At 35.3% G+C, this 25,377-nt stretch overlaps 1 long non-coding RNA gene across 1 annotated transcript; it reads left to right on the top strand.

Annotated features, from left to right (window-relative positions):
• Window positions 1-544: 544 nt before the first annotated feature.
• Window positions 545-11,836, top strand: LOC129457647 (uncharacterized). The gene is made up of 3 exons (XR_008649341.1): window positions 545-857; window positions 10,163-10,230; window positions 11,701-11,836. It is a non-coding gene; the product is annotated as an uncharacterized lncRNA (long non-coding RNA).
• The last annotated feature ends 13,541 nt before the right edge of the window (window positions 11,837-25,377 follow it).

The raw sequence follows: 25,377 nt of genomic DNA, 5'->3' as shown, positions 1-25,377 counted from the left end.
TGGCTATGGTCACTGCTGAGTGCCCAATTTGCCAGCAGCAGAGACCAACACTGAGCCCTCAGTATGGCACCATTCCTTGGGGTGATCAGCCACCTGCCACCAGCTGGATTATATTGGACCTCTTCTATCATGGAAAGAGTAGAGGTTTGTCCTCACTGGAATAGACACTTACTCTGGAAATGGATTTGCCTATTCTGCACACAATGCTTCTGCCAAGACTACCATCCATGGACTCATGGAATGCCTTATCCACTGTCATGGTATTCCACATAGCATTGCCTCTGACCAAGGCACTCACTTTACAGTTAAAGAAGTGCAGCAGTGGGCTCAAGATCATGGAATTCACTGATCTTACCTTACTCCCCATCAACCTGAAGCAGCTGGATTGACAGATTAATGGAATGGTCTTTTGAAGTCACAATTACCATGCCAACTAGGTGACAATTCTTTGCAGGGCTGGGGCAAAGCTCTCCAGAAGGCCATGTATGCTCTGAATAAGCGTCTAATATATGGTACAGATTCTCCCATAGCCAGGATTCACAGGTCCAGGAATCGAGGGTGGAAGCAGAAGTGGCACCACTCGCCATCACCCCTAGTGTTCCAATAGCAAAATTTTTGTTTCCTGTTCCTGTGACATTACATTCTGCTGGCCTAGCTAGAAGTCTTTGTTCCAGAGAGAGGAAAGCTGCCACCAGGAGACACAACAACCATTCCATTAAACTGGAAGTTAAGATTGCCACCTGGACACTTTGGGCTTCTACATTTAAGTCAATAGGCTAAGAAGAGAGTTATGGGGTTGGCTGGGGTGATTGACCCGGACGATCAAATTGAAATCGGTCTACTACTCCACAATGGAGGTAAGGAAGAGTATGCATGGAATACCAGAGATCCATTAGGGCATCTCTTAGTATTACCATGCTCTGTGATTAAGGTCAATGGGAAACTACAACAGCTCAATCCAGGCAGGACTACAAATGGCCCAGACCCTTCAGGAATGAATGTTTGTGTCACTCCACCAGAAAAAAAAAAAAAAAAAGGAAAGAAAAAGAAAGGAAGAAAGAAAAAAAACAAACACATGACCTGCTGATGTGCTTGCTGAAGGCAAAGGGAATATAGAATGGGTAGTAGAGGTAGGTAGTCATCAATACCAGCTACAACCACATGACCAGCTGCAGAAACAAGGACTGTAATTATCATGAGTGTTTCCTTCTTCTTTTGTTAAAAACATGTATGTATGCATTTTTTTGTGAAAAACATTGATGTATACCCTTGTATTAACAAAAAAATCTTCATTTTATTTCCTTTTTCCTTTATCATGTGACATAAGACTTATTGACTTCCTATCAGCATTTAAGTATTGTTAACTTTATGTAATAGCATTTGAGTTAGGGATTATTGTATTACACTTGTACAAAGGATAGTTGTATTATGTTAGGTGTAATTATGACCTTATTATTGTCTTTGTTTGAAGATTATGTATGATCTCAGGAGATGTGTATGCATTCAGGTTGACAAGGGGTGGACTTGTGATGGTTAATACTGTCAGCTTGATTGAATTTAAGGATGCAGAGTATTGATTCTGGGTGTGTTTGTGAGGGTGTTGCCAAAGGAGGTTTACATTTAAGTCAGTGGCCCAGGAAAGGCAGACCCACCCTTAATCTGGGTACGCACCATCTAATCAGCTGAAATATAAAGCGGGCAGAAAAAAAAAACATGAAAAGAGAGACTGGCCTAGCCTCTCAGCCTTCATCTTTCTGCCATGCTGGATGCTTCCTACCCTTGAACAACGGATTCCAAGTTCTTCAGTTTTGGGAGTCGGACTGTTTCTCCTTGCTCCTCAGCTTGCAGACGGCCTATTGTGAGACCTCGTAATCATGTGAGTTAATATTTAATAAACTCCCCTTCTAATATATATAAACTCCCCTTCTAATATGATATATATATGTGTGTGTGTGTGTGTATATATATATATATATATATATATATATATATATATATATATCCATTAGTTCTGTCCCTCTAGAGAACCCTGACTAATACAGACCAACTAATAGTATTCTTTGCTTCTCTTATGACATGCCCACTTCCTTAGTGCAGGAAACCTTTTCAAACCTCAGGAGACATAAGCATTGCTCTTTATCATCTCCATTAATCCAAATGTTTATATTTCTATCTTAACATAAGATATTTCAGTTTCTTAAAGTTTATAAATTTGTAACTCAAAAATCAAGTGGAATAGTGGCAACTACTTGGCTACTGTGTTTTATTTTGCTATCTCTTACTCAAGGCAATGAGCAGAAAGTGCATTATACGCCTCTTAATAGGAATGATGAGTCATGTGTTAAAAAAGATAAAAAATATTTGTTAGTAATTCAAATACACTATCTTATCATATTAAAACAATAACCAGTTAGTCTGGCATTCTTCATCCAATACATGAAAAAGTATTTACACTGCTGCTTTTAAAAACTGTATACATTTGACTATTGGTGCTTAATTAGATTTCTTAATGAATTGAATTTAGTGAGTCTTACAGTAAATAATAATATACTGAGAATGGTTTGCTCCAGTTATTTGCCAGATGGATATATAAGCAGCATCTCCACACTCACACACACTCACATGTATGCACTAGTGAAATGGGTGTGAGAGTAAGGAGCATGGCAGGATGGACCAGAACTCCCATGAGAATGGTTAAGGGTGGTAGTTGCTGCTCCTGAGGCAAGGATATCATCAACTCTACAACCCTTTGGTGACAAGTTCTTCTATTCTCCTGAATTGTATTACTCTCTTCATAAGGCTGTGTCCTGTTTCATTAAAGAAAGTATATACTTTTACATGTGTCTGTTGGATATTTTTCACCAATCACGTAGTTATTTTGTTTGAAATTACGGAGATTGATTTTAGATATGATATTAATGCAAACACCATAGATGTGAGTTGTAGTAAAACTTGGGGGACTCTTGATAATACTGTATTTCCAAGATGTCTTCAGGCCACATTTATTTAGACCATAATTATTTGGTCTGAGTATCTGAGAACAATTATTTCAATGGAGTAGAGCCACTGGCCCTTGTCTCTGAGTTTGGCTATCAAAGCGGTAACTGCTTGTATGTTATGTGAAGATTTGTGGGGGTCTTCATTGACTTGAAGACAATAATATACTCCTACAAATTCTCAAGTTCTTTCCAACTAGAATAAGTACATTCAAAACTCAAATTCCCAAACTAAAACATATAAACTATGTGCAAATAAGCAACAAACTACAATCATATTAGTTTATAAACCACTTTAAACATTATTTTCCAATCACTAAATGGTTGATATTATTATTAATGAACAAATTATTTGCATGCATAACAACATCCTCTTTTCCTCTATTACCTTTTTCTATCTTCCACATTCACCACAGATGGCTTTAAAAATGTTTCACTGAGATAGGATTTATTGTAAAATTAGGCAAATACAAAAACCAAATATAAAATATTTTATGTAAAGATGCTTGGAACAATCTGATAATGGAGGAGAATGGTTCAAATTAACTCTAACTGTGTTAAGTTTCTCTTAGCATTAGCAGTAACCAAGACTGCTTGCCATCAGTGTTAATACCTATTACACATTTCAAACAACTACATATTTGATTCTGATTTTGATATTCAGCCAATTGAATTTGGAATGTAAATAGAGAACTTTCACTTCTATTTTTTTAATGTATTTAGTTTTGAAGATGTAAAATATATTAAATTGGTGCAAAAGTAATTGCAGTTTTTGCCACTACTTTCAATGGCAAAAATCGCAATTACTTTTTTGCACCAAGTTAATAAACTATCCCTTTATAAATACTGGACCCTCACACCACAATGTACAAAAGATATGTACAAGAGGTCTAAAATATAATATGAAATGAGCACTTGGCCAGATGCGGTGGCTCATCCAGCACTTTAGGAGGCCTAGGTGAGCAGATCACTTGAGGTTAGGAGTTTGAGACCAGGCTGCCCAACATGGTGAAACCCCGTCTCTACTAAAAATAGAAAAATTAGCCAGGTGTGGTGGTGGGCACCTGTAATCCCAGCTACTTGGAAGGTTGAGGTTGAAGAATCAATTAAACCTGGGAGGCTGAAGTTGCAGTGAGCCAAGATCGCGCCACTGCACTCCAACCTGGGTGACAAAGCAAGACTCCATTTCGAATAAATAAATAAATAGAAAATTGAGCACTAAAATAAAAAACAATAGTCAGCTGGTTGGTATAAGAAGGACTGACTTAAAAATCACTATATATTTCTGTCATCTAGAGCTGTAGTGGTATGGAAAACTGATACATGATCTGAAGTAATTCAGCACTCAATTAAAAAAACTGAAATAACTTGATGATAGTAGTGGAGAAAGTGTGGAAAATTGCCACTCATCCATACAATTGAGGAGACAGTCTATGAACTGATTCAGAGTATGGGATACAATTGCCAATATCTATCTAAGAATGTGACATTCTTTATGACCTACTGTTAGAAATGAGTGTACATTTGTGAACTGAGCATGTAAATGGTAACACTGTTAATACTTTCAAAACACTGATAATAATCTAAAGGCAAAATATCAAGTGACTTTAGTAAATAATAGAGCATTATTAAACATAATGTCAGTAACCATTAAAATGTGCCAACTATATGTTTTGTTAGGAAACAATCTCCAAGATAAAATCAAGACTGTAAATTTAAAAGATGAGATTTAGAATACTGTGTATACTATATTAGCATTTGTATACAAACTATGTTATCATTTGAATAAAAATGTATTATGCCTATGCATATCCTAGTATATAAATGGGTCATCTATGGAAATTGGTAAACAAATTACACCCAAATCTAATATCAGTGGAAAGGGCATTTCTAGTGGCTGAGATGTGGTGGAAAGGTGATTTACATTTCACTGCATGTGCATATATTTCCTCTTTAAAACTAAGTTTGAAAAATTTTAAAACACATTCTCAACACTTTCAACATAATCATGTCCAAGGTTATTATTTCACAGTGTAAATAATGAAGCCAATGTTTGCATTAAATAAATATTTATGACATTCAGAAGTTGGAATGGAAGAATACTATTGGTAAGCTTTTCAACATGTGGCCAAATAACATTAAAATTGACTTATTCAGTAACTGTACATAAAAAGTTATATCACTCTGAGCCTGTGTTAATTCAGCTGAATAAATCATGCTTGTTCAAAGTGGGCAACTATAGACTCTGTTTGTATAGCAAGGCCTTTATCTGAACTACTGTGTACTCACAAGATTTTAAGAAAAATTGAACATAAAATTCCATGATCCTATGAGTCACTGAATTTGCCTAATCTGACTGAAAACAAAGGAAGAGAACTACCCACCTCCTGAGTATAAATGATCGAATTGATTGAATGAATGAAAGTGCTTGTGTGTGTGTGTGTAAACCTCAGATACTTTAATACAATTATACAATTTTACAGGGCTTAATGCAGCTATCTTGTCAATTGCAACTAAATGCATACGCAAACTTCTAAATAAAAGAGATAGTATGTAAATAGTTCAAATGTCACTGTTTACTCAGTAAGTAAAAAGTCCAGGTCTACTTCCAGAGTGGTGCATATACAGTCAAAGGATATTTGGATTTATTACTTGAGGAGCCCTGTTAATTTTCTTATTCTGGCTCATTTTTACATTTACAACAGGAAAACATCCCTCCATGATTAAGAACCTGGAACAGTGCCTGTCAGTTACGAATCCTATAGTGTCAAGAACTTTATACTTCTGGTCTCAGACAGATAGGATTTATTCCTGTGGAAAAGGCAGTAACTATTTAGTTAGTGAAGATTTTGCCCTCATAAATTCTTCATAACATCATTCATTGCCATAAAATTCATAAAGGCAGTAGGGGTGCATTCTGATTTATCATCTGATTCAGCACAAAACATTGAGCACAGGAATTTAAACACACAGCACATGGTAGCATGCCTAATTTCAAAGAAACCAGTATAATAATTCGACCCCTCTTTAATTTTTTTAAAAATCTGAAATACCTAAAGTCACATAATTTGAATCAGTAGGCAAACTGCCATCAGAAATGAAATAATAGGCCCTGTGCTGTTTCACTGCAAATATTTATTCTTGTTTTATTTTATTATTATTAATTATTATTATTATTATTATTATTATTATTATTATACTTTAAGTTCTAGGGTACATATGCACAATGTGCGGGTTTGTTACATATGCATACATGTGCCATGTTGGTGTGCCACACCCATTAACTCATCATTTACATTGGGTATATCTCCTAATGCTTTCCCTCCCCTGTCCCTCCACCCCACAACAGGCCCTGGTGTGTGATGTTCCCCTTTCTGTGTCCAAGTGTTCTCATTGTTCAATTCCCACCTATGAGTGAGAACATGCTGTGTTTGGTTTTTTGTTCTTGTGATAGTTTGCTGAGAATGATGGTTTCCAGCTTCATCCATGTCCCTACAAAGGACAAGAACTCATCCTTTTTTATGGCTGCATAGTATTCCATGGTGTATATGTGCCACATTTTCTTAATCCAGTCTATCATTGATGGACATTTGGGTTGGTTCCAAGTCTTTGCTATTGTGAATAGTGCTGCAATAAACATACGTGTGCATGTGCCTTTATAGCAGCATGATTTATAATCCTTTGGGTATATACCCAGTAATGGGATGGCTGGGTCAAACAGTATTTCTAGTTCTAGATCCTTGAGGAATCTCCACACTGTCTTCCACAATGGTTGAACTAGTTTACAGTCCCACCAACAGTGTAAAAGTGTTCCTATTTCTCCACATCCTCTGCAGCACCGGTTGTTTCCTGACTTTTTAATGATCGTCATTCTAACAGGTGTGAGATGGTATCTCATTGTGGTTTTGATTTGCATTTCTTTGATGGCCAGTGATGATGAACATTTTTTCATATGTCTGTTGGCTGCATAAATGTCTTCTTGTTTTATTTCTAAAACTTAACATGTGAGATTTATTATTAATTTTGTGGCTGTTTTCTATAACACTATTTAGATGCCACACACAGAAATCTTATTGCTCTTTTATCATAGTGACTGTAGACTCAATGAAGACTTGGGTCTCTGTGATAACCTAGCACAGGCTACATTAACTGCTTTTGGAGAAAAGTGCTCAAGATAACTTTGAATCTTCTAACTGTATATATTATTATGTACAAAATTTTCTTGGATTGAGAGTATTCAATTATAAAAGTAAAAAGGTGTGAACTTTCAGAAATTCTGAGAACAATGTATTGGGGAGAAAATACCTAGAAGTAAAGAGAAATGGATGATATCGAGTATCAATTCTTATATCTTCATTACTTTGTACAGTTAAAAATCATTTAACTATTTGGAGACCAAGATATACAATGTAAAACCTGACTTTTTCTTAAGCTTTAATGATTTACAGATTAGTGCAGTGGTGTCTAAGAAGTATGTAGTGGTGCCTAGATGATGACCAAGTTAATCATTGGGATGATGAGAGAAATTACTGTAATTTCTGTTCCAATTTTAACTCACCCTTTTAAATAAATATTTGCATGTTTTACAGTATACATAACGTTAGAATAGTAGAGTATGTACAATCTCTTTAGTCTTAATTTTTTTAATTGAAAGGAGTAGATATTTTAAAAGTACATGGAAACTGCTGAATTGAGTAATTAGATGATATGATTTTAAAGTAAATAAAGGTTCTTTTTGACATGTTGAAGACTTTTTTATCTAATTTGCCCAGGAAAGCTACTATGTAGATTTTCATAGTCTTGTATTAATTTAACTATTCTGTTTCCCCTTTGATCCACTGCTATTTGTATATTATGATAAGCTGGTGCATAACTCTGTAACACAGAAAACAGCTGATGGCTAGCTATATCCAGTTCTTCCTCAGACCAGACATTTTCAATAAAATGAAAATAGTAATACATAAGTATCATGTCCTGAGGAGATATTAGCCCAATCTCTCAATACATTTTATTACAAATATCAATATAAGAAGATAATAATTGTTTTAACCAGGTCTGTACAGAATTCTCTTGGTCATGACTGTTCAGCCAAGAATATTTCTTTTCTTCTGGTACAGGGACTACATCTCGCACACGGGAATTTTTATCTCCTCTTTCCAGGTTGAAAAGAGATTAGAATGACATTTTTACATTTGCTGCTTTGGAAGTGCCTTTAGCCCAAAATAATTCTTATACCCACATGGCATATTTTGGGGTACATATTCTTCCATTCATCAATATCTGTTATTTTATCATTTGTTTCCCAGCTGATGTACCAGTTTTCAATTTGTTTTACCCCATCCTGCCTTCTTTTAGATGAATAAAATACTTTCAGTCCATTTTTCCTCAATTTGCTTATTTATTTATGCATGTTTTGTTGTGCTTTAAATAATGATTCAAGATTTACAACATGGATTATTCACTTAGTTGATAAAAAATATTATTTTCAAACATTCCCCACAGTCCTAAAATCTTATACACAAATTCCATTTAATTTTTATACCTTGCATCATTGTATTCACACATTTTAGTTAGTATTCAGAATTCCCTAGATGTTTTTTATTTGCCTGCTACTGTCAATGTTTAATAAATTTCATTTATTTTTATTTTTATTTATTTATTATTATTATTATTTATTTTTTTTTGAGATGGAATCTCACTCCGTCGCCAGGCTGGAATGCAGTGGTATGATCTCGGCTCACTGCAACCTCTGCCTCCCAGGTTGAAGTGACTCTCCTGCCTCAGCCTCCCGAGTAGCTGGGACTACAGGCGCATGCCACCACGCCCTGCTAAATTTTGTATTTTTAGTAGAGACGGGGTTTCACTGTGTTGGCCAGGATGGTCTCAATCTCTTGACCTCGTAATCCATTGGCATCGGCCTCCCAAAATGCTGGGATTACAGGTGTAAGCAACGGCACCTGGCCATAAATTTCTATTTTAAATTCATACTTCAGTCTTTGTTTCCTTTCATCTATTCTTATAAGTCTGTGTTTCCTTCTTAATAAAAATTTGCCTTAATAATTTTTATTTCTTTAGAGCAGGTTTTCTGGAGATAAATCCCCCAGTTTTGTTGTTGTTATTGTTGTGAGTGTTATCTGGAAGAATTTGTACTTCTAATATTTAAAGGATATTGAATATAGTTGTTCTTTCTTTGTTGTTATCAAGGAGCCTCTAGACATCACAATTCTAGCATAAAAATTTTATTATTATTTTTTATTGAACAAGTCTTTTCATTTTTATTGTGGGTTTTTGATTTACGTAGATGTAAAATGTCTATTTAGAGACTTCCTTATATTTTGGATATCCACTTTTAAACTAATTGCAACATTAATATAAATTATTCAACCAGTATGTAAATATGAGGCAGAATAATAAAAAGAATAAGAATATTTCAGGGTTCTTGCAGCCTAGACCTAATTTTTATTACTATGTCTTACTTTCTCAAAGTATCTATATCTATGATTTATATATAGACATATCTATATATCTATAATTTTGTATCCATGATTTACTTGCATTTAAAATATATGTTTTTTCAAACATCTAGCTTTCCTAAAAAATATATTTTGTGTGTTTCTTGGTCTAAAGCTTTTAAAACTGGCATCATGTAACACTCTGCATTATTTATTTCACTCAACACTATGTTTCTACAACTCATCCAAGTTACTGTTGTAGTAGGTTGTTCATTAATTTCCAATGCTTTAAGTATTCCATTATGTGCAAATATTAAATTCACTAACTCTCCTCAAGTGAGTGAATGACTGCCTTATTTCCAGGTTGGTGTATTTTTTATCCTTTGTGAAAAGTGCAGTCAGATATTTTGTACGTGTCTCTTGGTGAGTAGAGAAAATTTTTCTAAGTCATATACTTAAGAATATAATATCTGTTTTAAAAGTTTGTAAATGCTCACCTTTTCAAGATAACTCCAAATTATTTCTGAAGAGTTTATAGCAATCTACACTATCATTTTTAATGAATAAGAATTACCCATTTTTAAATCTTTTGCCTACACTCAATGTCTTAGACATTTTATTGCTGCTAATGGTGGGTATATATATGTATATCTTTGTAGTCTTAATTTACATGTCCTTCTTTTGTAATAAGACTTAATTCATTTATTTTTCTAGCCACAAGAAACCCTGAGTTAAAGTAGAAGGAAGAACTACATCATTGAATTATGTCTATATTTCAGGAAGTAAGTGGCTAACTCTATCCCTGCACTCTTTCTTAGTCAACTTATTTGTCTGGCTTGTACAATCAGACAGAAATTAGCATTCTTTTTCTCATTCAATCACACTTTTACCTTTCCCCATGACCCTGGTCAATCATCTACAGTGAGATGTTTTGAACCATTAAATACTGTGCATCTCCCTATTTTTAAGTATATTATACTCTAGTGTAAGCTCTGAGTGTGTGTGTGTGTGTGTGTGTGTGTGTATCACAGCATTGTGTAACTCTTATAGTCAGGAACTATGTCAAAGTAGCATTAAATTACTCATGTGTACCAGAGCACCTCCCTCATTGCATGTATTCATCAAATTAGACTATAGAATTTTTTTTTAAATTTGCTCCCTTTAATAGAAATCCATTTGCATAGCATTCATTGACTCAAGGAGTGGCCCTCAACTATATTGCACTTCATTTGGCATAGTGGGAAACAATATTCAAATAGCTAATTCTAATAGAAGTGAATGAAATATATGAAGAAATTTCAAGCCATGAGTTACGAATTGTAATGGAAAAAGTAAAGCATAGTAAGAGAAATAATAAAACGGAGATGACTTTCAAGTCTTTCTTTAAATTATTGGTATGGATATAAAGTTGGAATAAAACTAACGTTATCTCATACTGATGAAACTAAGAAACAGTATGGCTTATTCAAAAATTTTAAATCCAACTTTACCTGGAGGATATGTTCAAATAGTGATGAGTCATTAGGCTAGAAAGTAGAGTGGAATGGTTCATGGCATTACAAAGAATTGAAATAGTATTCCAGGTTTTTAATGGAATGACATAAATGTAATTATTTAGAGAAATCTAGTATTGAAGAAAGGTAATTTTTTTATGTCAGAGTAAAAATGTTAAAGAATAATTGGACTAGAGGTCCTCTCTCAGTTCTGTAATATATTCATGTTAATATTTATCTTTTTCTCTTTGATTTTATGGTAAATGTAGTCCGTAATTATATCAAAATTAATCACACACTATTCATCTGCCTTATATCCTCCATAGTTATTTCTTTATGCAGAGATGGAATGACAAGAAAATTCTTGTGTTGTAGATAATTTCCTATTTAGTTTGATTTTCCTGGCATATTTACTGATGCGAGCAGCAAAATCTGTTCCTGTTGAAACACTACTATCCCAAGAGGGAAAGCACTCTACCATATCTTCTTAGAAAAAAAGAGAAAAATATATACACTTGAAATCTTAAACAAGAATTAAACAAACATATATGTAAAATTAGAACTATCTGCCTATATGAAAGAACAAATTAAATCACCAGGTGAATTAAAGTTTTGTTTTCTATATCCAATTACTGTTTCTATGTTCAATTTTATAAATAAATTAATTCCTGGCTATGTTAAGCATGCTAACACAGCCTTTAGAGATATAATTAATGAACTAAGGAAACCATTTAACAAATGACTTGTCTATGTTCTTAGGTATGTGACTGTTCACTGGTGGCCAGCTTTTACTGTGAGTCTAAAAGAAAAGAGGAATATGTTATAGTATACTTTAAGAAGGAGGCATGTGAAAAAAATTATGTCTGTCTTTTTCAGCACAGAAATTACCTTGACCCAAATAAACTCCACTTCATGAGAAGAATCTCCCACGCTACCAATTAATTAGTTAATTAGTTTAAAAACATACGTGCCATAAGAATTAGTAGATCCATATTAATTTATAAAATATGTCTTATTTACTCTGTTTAGGATTTTAATCATACAAGATGGTTTTTAAGAACTTAAAGGTAGTTTTCTACTAAATAAAGCAAAGAAGAGTTTAAACAGATAAACTTGATGTATAATGACTAAGCGGGACAATCACATTTTTGGTTCCTGATTTACACAGAAGTAAAATGTCTATTAAGAGGCCCTAATGACAGATCAAATAGCCAGAGTGGACTTTTGTTTCTGTCATTCTGAGACAAAGTTGGTTCCTTAATAGATGCTACCGCTGAAACCAACTAAAGTTATTGAAAAAAATAGCTTAAATTATAATTTTAAGTGAAACAATAAGTTGACATGTTGGGGAGGACTACTTAGAGGCTGAAAACTAAATGGAGGTCAGAAGCAGATATAAGCAGAAAATGGAAAAAGGCTTTTTCTTTGAGCATAACTGCTCGACATAAGTTTTGATTTCTGTTGAGAACAAACTAGGAGATGAAACTCAGAGCTAGATAGCTGACTGGACACAGCCAGGAAGAACATCTCCCATCCAGAGACTAGGACATAGGGAAGAATGTCACACCAAGCAGATCTTTGGAGGGAAGGCATTGAAAGTGGATGGAGGGAGGACACAGATACTAGGCTGAAGGAAGAAGCAGGGAACCCTGCACATGACTACCGAACATTGGGGCTTGTTCCTGGCCCCCAGTGGCTTCTGGGGAAGAGATGAGTTGAACACAGGAGGGGTGGCCTGCTCTCACCACGAACCTCTGGAATCTTAACAGCAGGAGAGGCCATGACCTCCACGGATACTTGAGCTGGCAGGGAGAGCTGCTTAGAGAGGTGGTAGGGGCAGGACTCCAGCCTGTGTGGAGCCCAGAGGGTGTGAGGCGGGAACATCTGCAGCGGAGCAGGGCCAGGGAATTCCGTTCCCCAAGGCTGGACACGATCCCTAGGAGACTTTAGTCTTAGGGTGACTGTCAGATCTATGCAGAGCAGGGCTCTCTTGCCCATGAGATGGAGTTGGTCTGATCTGAGCACCATTTTTCCTACTGGCCTCTTCCAGGGCCCCAGCCTGGCTGCACCTACTTGCAGCACAGTCTTGAATTCCCACCAAGATGCTTCCTAGGGGTCCTCATCATATCTTCTTGGCTGGCAGAGGCAGACCACACCTGACCCTTGGAGAGCACCAGCAGAGTAGACCCTGATGACATGCACCAGCCCACCTGCACCATCCTGCCACCACAGCCTGTCCCCACTGCTTTGTTGGCACGCACATGCTCATGGCCACCAACCCACTGCTTTCCCAGTGTGTGCGCACAGGCTGACTTCACCTCACCTGTCTCACCAGTGCTTGTGCACGCACACACCCCATTGTGCCAGTACTGCTGGCACAAGTGCACCATACTGCACCCCCAACACCTCTCTGACGCATGGGTATCCTGCCATGCCACCATCCCGGTGTGAACACCTGGACAGACACCAGCAATCCTGCCCCTGCCAGCCCCCACCCTCGCTGTACCGCCGCTGATGCTGTCAGTGTGAGCACTCAGAGGAATGCCACAGCCCTATTCCTGCTGGTGCCTTGCCCCAACCAATGTGCATGGCCCTGGCTGCACTGCTGTGGCTATTGGCACTCACTAGTGAGCACAGATTCCACTGCCATCATCCTGACTTAGCACTTTGGCCAGCACCACCCATAGGAGTATTGTGGCCAGCAACGAGGAACACCTTTGCTCCTCCAGCACAGTAGGTTCCAGAGAACAAAGGGGCCAGAGAACAGAGTGAGGGGGCCTGACACTAGTCCCCCAGAGTTAAATCAGGCACCCAGGACTGATGAGCTGAGCCTTGGGCTTCTAAAATCTTCCAGAAATGAAGCCAGCCAACTGAAACTACCGTATATCACAGTCAAATACCCAAGGGCATCGAAGAAGATGAAAGCAAAAAACCCCCTTCCAAAGGACAGCAACCTTGAAGACTGAAGGAACATCAGTCACACAAGAAGCAGTGCAAGAACTCTGGCAACTCAAGAAGCCAGAGTATCCTCTTACATCCAAACAACTGCACTGGTTTTCCAGCAATGGTTCTTCACCAGGCTGAAATGGCTGATATGACAGAAACAGAATACAGAAAATAGGAATAAACATCGAGATTCTGGAGGAAGTCAAAACCCAATCCAAGGAATCTAAGAAATAAAGTGAAGTGATGCAGCCGCTGAAAGATCAAATGGCCATTTTAAGAAATAATTAAACTGATCTAATAGAGCTCAAAAACTCACTTCAGGAATTTCACAATACAATCTCAAGTATTATCAGCAGGATCGACCAAGCTGAGGAAAAATTATCAGAACTCAATGACCGATTCTCTGAAGTAACTCAGACAAAAATAAAGAAAAAACAATAAAAAAGAATGAACAAAAACCTCTGAGAACTATGAGATTATGTAAAGAGACTAAATCTATGACACATTGGTGCCCCTGAAAAAGAGAAGAAGAAATCAACAATTTGGAAAACATATGTGAGGATATTATCTAAGAAAATTTCCCCAGCCTCACTAGAGAGACCAACATTCAAATTCAAAAAATGCAGAAAAGCCTTGTGAGATAATATACAAGACAGCCATATCTGAGACACATAGCCGTCAGATTGTCTAAGGTCAAAATGACAGAATAAAACATGTTACAGGCAGATAGAGAGAAGGGGCAGATCACCTACAAAGATTACCCCATCGGGCTAACAGTGGACCTTTCAGGAAAAACCCTACAAGGCAGAAAAGATAGGAGGCCTAAATTCAACATTCTTAGAGAAAAGAAATTTCATCTAAAATTTCATATCCAGGCAAAACTAAGCTTCCTAAGTGAAGGAGAAATAGGACAAGCAAATGCTAAGGGAATTTGTTACCACCAGACCTGCCTCCCTCTTTAAGGGAGGGCTTTATAAATATAGAAAGGAAAAGCCATTACTAGTCCCCACAAAACATATTTAGATCCATAAACCATTGACACTATAAAGCAACCATACAAACATGTCTGCATAATAACCAGATACCAACATGATAATGGAATCAAGTCTGCATATATTAATATTAACCTTGAATATAAATGGACTAAATGCCCTAAATAAAAGACACTGAATGGCAAGTTGGATAAAGAAGCAAGATGCAACTGTATGCTGTCTTTAAGAGACTCATCTCACATACAATGACACCCATAGGCTCAAAGTAAAAAGATGGAGAAACATCTACCAAGAAAACATTAAACAGAAAATAGCAGGAGTTGCAATTCTAATTTCAGACAAAAGAGACTTTAAACCAATAATGATCAAAAACGATAAGTAATGTAATTACATAATGGTAAAGAGTGCAATTCAACAAGAAAATCTAACTCTGTTAAATATATATGCATGCAACCCAGGAGCACCCAGATTCGTAAAACAAATTCTAAGAGACCTGCAAATAGACGTAAATAATTACACAATAATAGTGGGAGACTTTAACAGACCATGTTAGATAGATCATTGAGGCATAAAACTAATGAAGCTTTTAGGACCTGAACTTGACACTTGACCAAATTGACCTTACAGACATCCACAGAACTCTCAACCCAGCAACAATAGAATATGCATTCTTTTCATCTGCAGGTGGCAAATACTCTAAAATTGACTACACAATCAGCCATAAAACAACACTCAGAAAATTCAAAAAAAAGGTGAAATCATACCTACCACACTTTTGGACCATGAGGCAATAAAAACAGAAATCAAAACTAAGAAAATAACACACTGGGGACTGTTGTGGGGTGGGGGGGAGGGGGGAGGGATATCATTAGGAGATATACCTAATGCTAAATGACGAGTTAATGGGTGCAGCACACCAACATGGCACATGTATACATATGTAACAAATCTGCATGTTGTGCACATGTACCCTAAAACTTAAAGTATAATAATAAAATTTAAAAAATCTATCGAAACCATACAATCACTTGGAAATTAATCAGCCTATTTCTGAATGACTGATTAATGCAGAAAAAAATTTAAAACAGTCAGCATTTTTTTCATGTTCAAAACCTCAACAATCTAGGCATTGAAGGAAAATACCTCAAAATAATAAAAGTAATCTACAACAAACCCAAGGGGAAAGCTGGAAGCATTCCCCTTGAAAACTGGCATAAGGCAAGGATGTCCTCTCTCACCACTCCTATTTAACATAATACTAAGCCATCTAAGTAGGAGGAGAGAAGGGCAAACTATCTGTGTTTGCAGATTATATGATTCCACACTTATAACATCCCATAGTCTCTGCCCCAAAGCTCCAAAATCTGATAAACAACTTCAGTAAAGTTTCAGGATACAAAATCAGTGTACAAAAACAGTAGCATTTCTATACACAAACAACGTCCAAGCTGAGTGCCCAATCAACAACACAATCCCATTCACAGTAGCCACAAAAATAACAAAATACCCAGGAATACAGATAACCAGGGAAGCAAAATATCTCTACGATGAGAATTATAAAACAATGCTGAAAGAAATCAGAGACAACACAAACAAATAAAAAATCATTCCATGATCATGAATAGGAAGAATCAATATTGTTAAAATGGCCATGTTGCCCAAAGGGATTTACAAATTCAAAGCTGCTATTCCTACCAAACTACCAATGACATTCTTCACAGAATTAGAAATAACCATATTAAAATTCGTATAAAACCAAAAAAGAGCCCACATAGCCAAAGCAATCCTGAGCAAAATGATCAAAGCTGGAGGCATCAAACTAGCTGACCTCAAACTATACTACAAGGTTAGAGTAACCAAAATAGCATGGCACTTGTACAAAAACATGCACATAGACCAATAGAACAAATTAGGGAATCCCAAAATAATGCTGCACCCCACAACCACATGATCTTCGACAAAGTCGACAAAAACAAGCAATGGGAAAAGAACTCCCTATTCAACAAATGATGCTGAGATAATTGGTTAGCCATATGCAGAAGACTGAAACTGTACCCCTTCCTTACACCATAGACAAAAATCAACTCCAGATGGATTAAATACTTAAATGTAAAACCTAAAACTATGAAAACCCTGGAAGATAGTCTATGAAATACCATTCTGGACATAGGCTCTGGCAAAGATTTTATGTTGAAAATGCCAAAAACAATTCCACCAAAAAAAAATTGAGGCCTAATTAAATGAAAGAGCTTCTGCACCACAAAAGAAGCTACCAATGGCATAAAGAGACAACCTACAGAATGGGAGAAAATATTTGCACACTATGCATCTGACAAAGGTCTAATATTTAGAATCTGTAAGTAACTTAAGCAAATTTACAAGGGCAAAAAAACAAAAAAAAACAACTCTATTAAAACTTGTGAAAAGGATTTGAACACTTTTGAAAAGGCATACCTGCGGCCAACAAGCATATAAAAAAATGCTCATTACTAATCATTAAAAATGTTCAAATCAAAACTACAATGAGGTACCATCTCACACCAGTCAGAATGACTATTACTAAAAACTCAGTAAATAACAAATGCTGAGAAGGTTGCAGAGAAAAGGGAATGCTTATACACTGCTGGTGGGAATGTAAATTAGTTCAGTCATTGTGGAAAGCAGTTTGTAGATTTCTCGAAGACCTAAAAACAGAAGTATCATTTGACCCAACAATCCCATAATTGGTTATATACTCAAAGGAACATAAATCATTCTACCATAAGGACACATGTGCATGTATAGTCATCACAGCACTATTTCCAATAGCAAAGACATGGAGTCAACCTAAATGCCCATCAATGGTAATACACTGGATATATAAAACAAAATGAGATTGTCTTTTGCAGCAACACAGAAGCAGATGGAGGCCATTATCCTAAGCAAACTAATGCAGCAACAGAAAAGCAAATACCGCATGTGCTCACTTACATGTAGGAGTTAAACATTGAGTACACATGGACACAAAAATAGGGAACAACAGACACCAGAGTCTACTTGAGAGTGTGCGATGGGAGGAGGGTGAAGATTAAAAAAAAAAAAAAAAAAAAACTACCTATTGTGTAGTATATACATACATACATTATCCAGGTGATGAAATAATCTGTATACCAACCCCCATGACATGCAATTTACCTATATAACAAACCTGCACATGTGCCCCTAAACCTAAAATTAAAGTTAAAAAAAAAAACACTCAGATTTTACTTAGCATGGAGAGTTTGAAAATTATATCCTTACTTAAACCAAAAGATTTATACCATCACGGTAAACAGGAGCTAGAAACAAACATAGGAGACATCAAGGAAAATTGCCCATTTTTTAACAATAGATTAAGTCAAATAATAAAATGCGAAGCACTTCTCTGAGAATGTGAAAGAATAATTTAGCCTTCAAAAGGTTACCCAAAATTAATTCATATGCCTGGGATGCCTAAACAATTTCAATCCTAGAACTCAGTTTGAACTACTTAAGGAGAGTCAGTTACTCAGATGGCTAACAGAAGCAAATTGAAAACCCCTCTAGAAGGACCCAATCACAACTGAACCTCAAACCTGGAAAATATTATTAGACACATAAGCTCATAGTCAAAAAATATTTTTTAAGTAAAAGCATAGTGTAAGAAAGCCAGAGTAAAGTAATTTATAGAAGAAACATAAAGATAGCAACTAAAGATATTAAAATTTCCAAAGACAGAATGAATGCCAGATTGAAATTTGAGAGGAAAGAGAGACATAATGACAGAGAGGCAAGTGACTGCAGGGAAAGTAGCCAAAATTTTTAGAAATGAAGAAAGATACTATGGAAGGTACCAATTAAGGAACTCAACAAATCTCATAATCAAATGTAAACAGAATGCAGACATGAAACTACAGATAAAGATCAAAATAAGATTTTTAGGGAGTTCAAAATAAATGGCCCGATTTACTCTGTATATGTTAGAAAGAATAATGGCAAAAATGTGAAAAATACATAATTCCAAATATATTAGCACTAAAAGAAAAAACATAAAGATGTAAAATAATAGGACATTCAACACTTGCTCTCCATAATAGATCTAACACATAAACAAACAAAAATCAAAAAGTATATAGATGACTTGAACAATACAATAGCCAACTTAACTGCTTTATAGAATATAAGAGGAGTATATATTCTATTCAGGCAACACAGCCAATATGTGCCATAAATCCAAACTCAAAAAGTTTAAAAGAATTAAAATCCTACAAAGAATGGTATTTGACCTTAACAAAAAAATGTTCTTGTCCTTAATAGATTGAAGCAGGAAATAGATAACAGGAAGATACCCAAAAAATCTCTAAATATTTGGAAATTAAACAACACACTTCCAAATAATCCATGAATTAAAGAAGTAGCAGAAGAAAATAGAAAGTATTTGAATTGAGGAAAATGTAAAACACAACATAGCAGCACCAGAGGGATGCAAATAAAATAATGCTTAACAGGAAATATATAATATTAAATGTTTGCATTTAAACTGAAAAAAATTAATAATTTAAGCCTTTTCCTAGAGAGAGTAGAAAAAAGCAAATTAAACCCAAAGATTAGTAAATAAAATTGACTATATTTCTACATACTATCAATGAACAATTATAGATTGAGATTAAAAACAGAACCATACACAAGAGCAACAACAAATATTCAATAAGCAAGGGTAAATTTAATAAAACTTAATAAAATATGTGCAGTATTTGGATAATGAAAAATACAAAATCATCATTAAAAATCATTACAGACCTAAGTAATTGGAGGGATAATCAATAATCAATAAGAAGACCCAATATTGTTCATGTATCATTTCTCCCTAATTGAAAAATTAATCAGTGAATTCACTCACATGCAAAATTTGAAGCCAGATATTTTGTAAAATTACTTAGTTAAAATAAAAATATATGGAAAAGCAAAAGATGTAGATTTTCTAAAGTAATTTTAAAATTGGGAGAATTCTTACTACTTTATTTCAAAGTTTACAGTAAAAGAATACTCATAAAGACAGTGTGCTACTGACATAAGAAGACCAATAAATTTCATTTCTGGGTTCTCTATTGCATTTCATTGGTCTACGTAAGTTTTTTATGCCAATGCCATGCCAGTTTGGTCACTATAGTTTTGTAGTATAATTTGAAGTCAGGTATATGATGCCACCAGCTTTGTTCATTTTTCTTGGGATTGCTTTGGCTATTGTGGGTCTTTTGTGCTCCTATATACATTTTATTACTTTAAATAATGGCATTCATATTTTGATAGGGATTGCATTGAATCTATAGATTGCTGGCAAAAAAAAAAATAGACATATAGACCAATGGAACCGAACAGAGAACCCAGAAACAAATCCACACATTTACAGTTAACTCATTTTCAACAAAGGCACCAAGAACATACATTGAGGGAGAGCAGTCTTTTCAATATATGGTACTGGGAAAACTGGATATTCATATGTAGAAGAATGAAAATAGACCCTTGTCTATCATCAAATACAAAAATCAAATCAAAATAGATCAAATACTTAAATCCAAAATCTGAAATTCTGAAACTACTAGAAGAAAACATTGGGGAAATGCTCCAGGGCATTGATCTGGACAGAGAGTTTTTAATTAAGACTTCAAAAGCACAGGCGCCAGAAGCAAAAATGAATAAATGAGATCATATTAAGCTAAAAAGCTGTGCAGCAAAGGAAATACTCAAAGAAGTTGAAAGACATCCCACAGAATGGGAGAAAAATGTTTGCAGACTACCCACCTGACAAGGGATTAATGGCTAGAATGTATGGCTACATATTAATATGTTATTAGTATCTCAGTAATTTAATAGAACAAACAATCTGATTTAAAAATGGAGAAAAGACCTGAACAGACATTTCTCAAAAGACCTGAACAGACATTTCTCAAAAAACGACAAATGACCAACAGGTATACGTGAAAACTGTCAATATCACTAATCATCAGAGAAGTGGGGGTCAAAATCACAATGAGGTATCATCTTACCTCAGTTAAAATGACTTTCGTTTAAAAAAATGGATGCTGACAAGGGAGTGAAGAAAGGGGAATGCTCATACACAGTCAGTGGGAATGTAAATTAGCACAGCCCCTCTCGAAAATATAGAGGTTCCTAAAGAAACCAAAAATAAAAGTACCATATGATCCAGCGACCCTATTGCTGTGTATATTAAAACAAAAAACCAAATCAGTATATTGAAGAGCTGTCTGGATTCTCATGTTTATTGCAACATGAGTCACAGAAGCCAAGATATAGAATCAGCCTAAAGGCCCATCAAGGAATGAAGAAAGAAAATGTGGTATGTGTACAAAATGGAATGTTATTCAGCCATAAGAAAGAATGAAATGCTGTCATTTGCAATAACATGGATTGAACTGAAATTGTGCTAAGTGAAATAAGCCAGGCACAGAAATACAAATATCACATATTCTCACTCATATGTGGGAGCTTAAAAAAATTGATCTCATGGAGGTAGAGAGTAGAATGATGGCTACCAGAAGCTGGAAAGATAAGGAAGGAGGGGAGAATAAATAGGCATTGGTTAATGCATACAAAAATACAGTCAGATAGAAGAAATAAAATCTAATGTTTCATAGCACAATAGAGTAACTATAAATAAAAATAATTTAATTATATATTTCAAAATAACTAGAGGGGTATAGTTGGAATGTTTCTAACACAAATAAATGATACATATTTAAGGTGATGGATATCCCAATTATCCTGTTTTGATCACTACACATTGTTTCCTTGTATCAGAATATTACATATACTCCATAAATATATGAAAATATTATGTATTCATAAAATTTAAAAATAAAAAGGTGAATCAAAACAAAAACAATTAAAAAGAAGAAAACCATAAGCCCTAGAGATAATTGGATCAGAATATAGATTACAAAAGCCAACCTACCTTTATGTAATTTTGAACATATGTGTCAAGATAATTAAATGGAAAAAGATGTATCTTTTAAATAAAGGATGTTGGAGCAACTAGATATTCATATTTCAATAAAAAAGAAAATCTCGACCTTTACTTGACAATATACAAAAAATTATCTTGATATGGTTCATAGCTGTAAATGTAAGAGTTAAGAAAATAAAACATCTGAAAGTAAACAGAACATTCTTACAATCTTGAGTTTGACAAAGATGTCTTATACAGTACATAAAAAGACATGAACTACAAAAGAAATAAAATTGGACTTTAAAAGGTTCAACTCTTTAAAAGTCTAAGAAATTGAAACAATAACCACAGACCTCAAAGATATTTCAAAACACATGTCTGGTAACGGATCTTTATGAGGATCATATAAAGAACCTTAACAATTTAATTATAAGAGGACACATAATCCAAATTTTAAACTGGGCAAGTTATTTAAATGAACAATTCACCAAAGGTGAGAAATAATGGCAAAAAAAAACTTATGAAAAACTATTCGGCATTATTAGTCCTTATGAAAATGCAAATTAAAATCACAATAAATGCCAACTACATACCTACTAATGTAAAGACAACAACTGCATAAACCCTATTAATGTTTTTAAGGTTGCAGAGCAATTGGAACTCTCATACACTGATGGTGATAAGTAAAAAGAATATTCTCACTTTGGAAAACAGTGAGAATTTCTTTTTTTTTTATTATACTTTAAGTTTTAGGGTACATGTGCACAACGTGCAGGTTAGTTACATATGTATACATGTGCCATGTTGGTGTGCTGCACCCATTAGCTCGTCATTTAACATTAGGTGTATCTCCTAATACTATCCCTCCCCCCTCCCCCCACCCCACAACAGGCCCCAGTGTGTGATGTTCCCCTTACTGTGTCCGTGTGTTCTCATTGTTCAATTCCCACCTATGAGTGAGAACATGCAGTGTTTGGTTTTTTGTCCTTGCGATAGTTTGCTGAGAATGATGGTTTCCAGCTTCATCCATGTCCCTACAAAGGACATGAACTCATCATTATTTATGGTTGCATAGTATTCCATGGTGTATATGTGCCACATTTTCTTAATCCAGTCTATCATTGTTGGACATTTGGGTTGGTTCCAAGTCTTTGCTATTGTGAATAGCGCCAAAATAAACATACATATGCATGTGTCTTTATAGCAGCATGATTTATAATCTTTTGGGTATATACCCAGTAATGGGATTGAGAATTTCTTTCAAAGTTAAACATATTCTTACTAGCAATTCTACTCTTAAATAAACAGCATATGTTCTCAAAAGGACCTCTGCATTAATGTATATAGCAGAATTATCCATAATCACCAAAACTAGAGAGCACTCAAATATCCATCAACTGGTGACTGAATTACACAAACTGCAATGTATCCACGCAATAGGATACTACTAAGTGGCAGAAGGAACACGCTTCTGTTAAATGAAACAATGCGAATGAATCTCAAAATATTAAGAAATTTGAACAAAACCAGGTTGAAAAGGCTAAAAATAAAATTCTATATAAATGACATTATGTAAAAGGAAAAATTGTAAAGAAAGACACAATTACTGATTTACAGGGTCTGCACATAAGGAGAGAGAATTACCTACAGAGGGACTTTAGGCAACTTTTTGAGGTTTTGAAAATATTCAGTATCTTGATTGTAGTAGTTATTATATTACTGAATACTTTTGCACATCTAAAAATAACATTTTACTGAATTTAAAAATCTCAAACCTGTCTACGTAACAAACATAAATGACAACAGCAAAAAACAACATGTCATAAACAAATGAACAAGGAAAGTCATACATTCAAAAATAAAAATTTTATTGAATATTTTCCTAGTATTTATAACAAGAACAATCACATGTGGAATTAACTATACAAATATAATTTATTATAACATATATTACACAGAATTGCTCTGTGTAATTCCATGAAATAAAACCAAGTTTAAAAATTAAACTTCATTTCAGATATTTAAATAAGTGATTTTCTTATGTCTTGTATTTATCAAGGCTTTGGTGTAATTAAATAAATAACCAGGATCCTTGTATCGGGGATTGTTAATTTTGTTTAAAAGTAACTTTTTTCTTTGCTTTAAAGTAAAGGCCTTTATGATTTTACTAAAGTTTCTGAATTATTTCCCAAATAAAAATAACTTTTATTTTAAAAGTTATTTTAAAAGTCAGTTTCTTCAGTTCACTATACAATCACTTTGGCAAAGCTTAAAATGTTTTACACTAAGTTACTTCAATTTTTAATCCTTTGCTCAACATTAGTAACCCTTTATTGATTTCAGCTATATTTAAAGTGAAGCTCGCAGAGAAAGCTAGAAAATGTTGAAAATTGACCCAAATGTGCTTTATATTAGCTCCGAATTAAATGTTTTGGAACAATGTTATTTATTTTGGTCACTCAGTAATTCAGTTATACATCTTTGATAACAAATATGTGACAGGTGTACGACAGTCACTGACCTAGATTTAACCTAGACATGCACAATGATGACCTGAACCTCTCATGCAGGTTACAATCTAGTAGAAGGGGATAAAAAAGAATTTAGAATGTACTATTTAGCAAACAAGACACTTTCAAATGAAAGAGTGGAATATTATAAATAATCAGGATAATTTGATAGAGAGGACCAGAGAAGAGAGGTTTGCATAGAGGAAGGGATCACAGCACTCACCTCGAAGAGTCAGGGAATGAGCTAAAGAACAGTAAGGAGTAGTCAAGCGAAGAATTATAAAAAAGGTATTTTAGGGCTGGGCGCGGTGGCTCATGCCTGTAATTCCAGCACTTTGGGACGCCAAGGCAGGTGGATTTCGAGGTCAGGAGATCGAGACCATCCTGGCTAACATGGTGAAACCCCATCTCTACTAAAAATACAAAAAAAATTAGCCACAGGCCGGGCGCGGTGGCTCACGCTTGTAATCCCAGCACTTTGGGAGGCCGAGGCAGGCGGATCACGAGGTCAGGAGATCGAGACCACGGTGAAACCCCGTCTCTACTAAAAAATACAAAAAATTAGCCGGGCGCGGTGGCGGGCGCCTGTAGTCCCAGCTACTCGGAGGCTGAGGCAGGAGAATGGCGTGAACCCGGGAGGCGGAGCTTGCAGTGAGCCGAGATTGCGCCACTGCGCTCCAGCCCCGGCGACAGAGCGAGACTCTGTCTCAAAAAAAAAAAAAAAAAAAAAAAAAAAAAAAAAAAAAAATTAGCCAGGCATGGTGGCAGGCGCCTGTAGTCCCAGCTACTCTGGAGAGGCAGGAGAATGGTGTGAACCTGGGAGGCGGAGCTTGCAGTGAGCCCGGATGGCACCACTGCACTCCAGCCTGGGCGACAGAGCGAGACTCTATCTCAGGGAAAAAAAAAAAAAAAAAAAAAAGTATTTTAGGTGGAGGGAAAGCAAATGCAAAGATTTTGAAGCAGAAAAAAAAAAAAACCACAGGAAAATATTTTCAATTTTCAAGAAACAAAAGTGAAATACTCT

The sequence above is a fragment of the Symphalangus syndactylus genome, chromosome 11 (assembly GCF_028878055.3).
Source record: "Symphalangus syndactylus isolate Jambi chromosome 11, NHGRI_mSymSyn1-v2.1_pri, whole genome shotgun sequence".
Taxonomy (NCBI): domain Eukaryota; kingdom Metazoa; phylum Chordata; class Mammalia; order Primates; family Hylobatidae; genus Symphalangus; species Symphalangus syndactylus.
The sequence above is the reverse complement of the archived record's forward strand: the minus strand, read 5'-3'. Positions and strand labels throughout refer to the sequence as shown.